Raw genomic sequence first — 4,946 nt, 5'->3', positions numbered from 1 at the left:
TAATAGCAGAGGCACATAGGGAACACACATGACACAGATATGCAAGTCCGCTGTATAGGTGATAAGTTGAGAAAACACATGTGCTACAAAACACCACTGTTTCCTGCGATTGTACCCCGACATCGGTATGGGATATGATCAGCAAGCACAAGTACACAGGCCGCACAACTAGATGGCATGCTCTGGATCAGTGGTCGAGCAGCTGCTGGAGTATAGCCTCCCACTCTTGCACCAGTGTCTGTGGTGCTCCTGAAGTGTCGTAGGGGTTTGAAGACTTGCAGTGATAAGTCGACCGAGAGCATCCCAGACGTGCTTGATGGGGTTTAGGTCTGGAGAGCAGGCAGGCCACTCCATTCGCCTGATATCTTCAAGGTACTCCTCCACGATGGCAGTTCGGTGGGGCTGTGCGTTATCATCCATCAGGAGGAAGGTGGGACCGACTGCACCCCTGAAGAGGCGGACGTACTGGTGCAAAATGACGTCCCGGTACACCTGGCCTGTTACAGTTCCTCTGTCAGAGACATGCAGGGGTGTACGTGCACCAATGATAATACCACCCCACACCATCGAAGCACGACCTCCATACAGGTCCCTTTCAAGGACATTCAGGGGTGGGTATCTGGTTCCCAGCCACAGCTGCAAAATACTAACTCGAATTCTTTACAGACGAATGGAAAAACTAGTAGAAGCCGACCTCGGGGAAGATCAGTTTGGATTCTGTAGGAGTATTGGAACACGTGAGGCAATAATGAGCCTACGACTTATTTTAGAAGCTAGATTAAGGAAAGGCAAACCTACATTTCTAGCATTTGTAGATTTATAGAAAGCTTTTGACAATGTTGACTGGAATACTCTCTTTCAAATTCTAAGGGTGGCAGGGGTAAAATACAGGGAGGGAAAGGCTATTTACAATTTGTACAGAAATCAGATGGCAGTTATAAGAGTTGAGGGACATGAAAGGGAAGCAGTGGTTGGGAAGGGAGTGAGACAGGGTTATTCAATCTGTATATTGAGCAAGCAGTGAAGGAAACAAAAGAAAAATTCGGAGTAGGTATTAAAATCCATGGAGAAGAAATGAAAACTTTGAGTTTTGCCGATGACATTGTAATACTGTCAGAGACAGCAAAGGACTTGGAAGAGCAGTTGAAAGGAATGGATAGTGTCTTGAAAGGACGATATAAGATGAACATCAACAAAAGCAAAACGAGGATAATGGAATGTAGCGAATTAAGTCTGGTGATGCTGAGGGAATTAGATTAGGAAACGAGACACGTAAAGTAGTGAAGGAGTTTTGCTATTTGGGGAGCAAAATAACTGATGATGGTGAGAATAGCACAGGCACTGCAATATTGCCACTAATAGATGTCAGAATTTTTTGGATCAGGTAGAATGTGCGTAAGAGTGATGTTGTATCCTAAGGAACCTTCAATCATTTCTCGCCACAGTTGTGGTCAGGCCCGTATAAATCTTCAGCAGAGTTAGGGCACCGCTGGAGCCTGCGAAGGCAGAGAAAGTGTAGCGGCAGAGCAGGAAGCGGCGCGGCGCGGCGCTCCGCGAGATCGATCGCCGGACCCCGGCCTACAGCCTAGAACTAGCGCCAGCGCACGATGCAGTGGTGCCAGCGAACGCTCGCCGCGGAGGAGGGAAGGCAGAGGGCTTTTTTGAGCCGCGTGCTGCCCCGCCCCCACCCCACTCCTCGTTATGCCGGATCCTCTCACCTGTTTCCGTACGCCCCGGCGAACCGCGAAATCCTCTCACCGCTAACAGGCAAACAGCGGCGCGGCCCGGCGATGCACGCGGATTTCTTGTGCTTCTCTCCGAAACACTCGCCGCGCTCAACGAGCTATTCTCTTTCTTTTTCTCGGTACTGAGAGCGCCCTCTCTAGCGTGAGAGCTCTTCTGTACATGTCGTACTCAGTGAGGGACATAGGCCCCGGTTTCCAAACAATTCTAACCGCTCTGTTGCACACAGAGACGGAATTTTTTCTTATCCATTCCTCTACACAGCTTTCTTTTATAAAAGTGGCGAGCCGTGTTGGGGCAACGATTACGTTCCCATTTTGGGGTGAAAGCCGGTCACTAAGTTTAAACTTTAACCTGTGAGTTCATAAGATTACTGCAGCTCTAATACCCTGGAACATTTTCCTTTAAATGAAGTAAGACTCATAAATGAAGGACAGTGCCATGCGACTAAAACTTATCTGTTCCTACAAGATCTATTACATTGAAAGGAGATCACATAGTACGTAAATACCAACTTATTCTTCACTGCAAAACAGGTGGCTCAAAGTTCTATTGCCTTTACCTTGTTAGCTGTGAATGTGAATGTCGTGTGACCAGAGTCTCCCGTCGGGTAGACCGTTTTTCCGGGTGCAAGTCTTTCGATTTGACGCCACTTCGGCGACTTGCGCGTCGTTGGGGATGAAATGATGATGGTTAGGACGACACAACGCCCAGTCAAAAAAAATGGTTCAAATGGCTCTGAGCACTATGGGACTAAACATCTATGGTCATCATTCCCCTAGAACTTAGAACTACTTAAACCTAACTAACCTAAGGACATCACACAACACCCAGCCATCACGAGGCAGAGAAAATCCCTGACCTCGCCGGGAATCGAACGCCCAGTCCCTGAGCGCAGAAAATCTAAGACCCAGCCGAGATTCGAACCTGGCCCCTTAGGATTGACATTATGTCGCGCTGACCAGTCAGCTACCGGGGGCGGACACCTTGTTAGCTGGAAATTTCATTTAAAAATACGCTCTCCTCCGTAGGCAAACATCCTCTTTCGTCTTGAAATGTAATTAAACTGAGTGTAATTCTCTCGTGGACAAGATTCTTAAATGAGCACAAGTTAGGAAAATGACCAGAGGAGTCGTAAAAGAATTCATGAGAGTTCCAAATTATTTGAATACTTAATTAATTGCGTATACACATCAGATGGATTAGTAACTACAAGTAATGACTACCATCAGCTCTAGAACGGGAGGGCGACAGTAAAAATTTGTGCCGGTCCGGGACTCGAACACAGATTTCCCGCATATCGCTAATTGTCACTACCTTTTTTTTATTCCATTTTGTTCGTTATTGGTCGTTGTATTTGTTCCGGGCGGACTTCCCAAGACGCTTGCTCAAGTTCGTCGTTGATCCATTAACTCTTTTTTTTTATGACACAGGGCATCTTACCCCTTGAACGAACACGTTGAGTTCCCGTGCCGGCATACCATTTTGCTATCCGTGCACGACTCATGACCAGCCGTCAACCATATGTCTAAGATCTGTATTCGCACATCCATTAGGTGTATTTCCGTACAGATCGGACATTGTGTTTGAAAGTCGCATTCAGGGTATCGGCAGATAAATACCGCAGTGCATCGTCATCAGAGTAATACTGGCACTGTAATTGTGTATATCTTTTGCAGAACATCAATACGGACTCTCTTGTCTTACACACAGATGGTCTTCAGCAGGTCATATAACTTCATACAGGCAAACATCTACAGAAAACAGAACAATAATCCTGTATTGACATTAACGTCCATATTAAAGGAAGTGGGACGGACTACTTGAAAACCCAGGTGAATGGACAGAAAATGGACTTGATTCCCAAGTGCGCCAATCAATTTGTGAAACCGAACAAAGAAATTAACATTGCCCAAATAAATGAAACCGGAAAAGTGCCTCACGTGAATAAATCTGGAAAATTACTTAATGTATAACTACATAAAACGATGTGGAAGTAAGCAGTCATCTCCTCACAATGCTGGTTGATGTTACTTTAATGTGCCCGTTTCAATAGCACAAGCATACAGTATGTGCTACACTGCACAACAAATTTAAAGGATCACTTTTTCGAAACCGCATAACTGTCTCGCATTGCGACGCGTGACTTTGAAATTTGCCTCAAAGGCGCCTCCTGCCTTCCTCTGTAATGGTGCAAAAGGGAGGCGCCCTGAGACGTCAGCCTCGTACTCGGTGACACTTCAAACAGCAAGGTCACGACAAAAGCGAAAAAAACTCATAAGTCCATGTCAGCTGCGAGGAGCGTTAATGATGTCACAATGGAACCCCATTTCACCACAATTCTGCCCCAACGCCACCAAGGACGTTCCGCAAGATGAAAAGCCCCTCACAGTCCCTCTTACCCACATATCACCCCTACTTCTGACGTTTGTGCGATGGAGGTCAGAACCGAGATATACAGCGTTGAAACCAAGCGGTTTCCCTTATCAGTATCCGAAGAGAACATTTGAGACACATCACCGCTCAAAATCTGCCGGTGATTTCTACACATTTCGCGGTAAAAAACGAGCGTTTGCATTGTGATGAGTAATAGGAAGATGTGTTTTCCAACTTCTGACACTGCTGACACCGCCGGGCCCTTCTCTAAGGACTTTGTAGGGCTGCGTCCCCAGTGAAAGTGATCGTTCCCCTATGGAATGCACTGTGACTGCAAATTTTAATCTCGTGAGCATGTTGGTACCACTAGGCACAGTTCAAACCATTCAACTTAACTTAAAAGGGATCTGAAGCAGCAAAAAGTACTTATGTTCTTTCAGCCCTCCATTTTCTCGGCCTCCTGTGGCGTGACCATGCGGGAGTGCATGATAAACATGTGCACGAATAAAACGGCGAAGATCCCTCTAAGAATCTCCCCCTCCCCTCCTTCGGTACGCTCAACATCACCCAGAGTCCACCCACGGACTTTTGTTAAGTACGTTAGGAATGTACCTTCAGAAATTTCGATACCAAAACAGCCCAGTGGCTGATCTAGCAGCTGAGGGTTAGGCAACACCTTCAACACCCCTCGGGTCCACAGAGGGATTTACTGGACTGTGAAGGGATAAGGGGGAGGGGGGGGGGGGTGCTCATCTTCTGCTTCTAGCATCGGCGCTATCACTGAACTGATCACAGTGACTCACTGTATTTCCTATCTTCATACTCAT

Source organism: Schistocerca cancellata, chromosome 6, assembly GCF_023864275.1.
Source record: "Schistocerca cancellata isolate TAMUIC-IGC-003103 chromosome 6, iqSchCanc2.1, whole genome shotgun sequence".
NCBI classification, from domain to species: domain Eukaryota; kingdom Metazoa; phylum Arthropoda; class Insecta; order Orthoptera; family Acrididae; genus Schistocerca; species Schistocerca cancellata.
The sequence above is the reverse complement of the archived record's forward strand: the minus strand, read 5'-3'. Positions refer to the sequence as shown.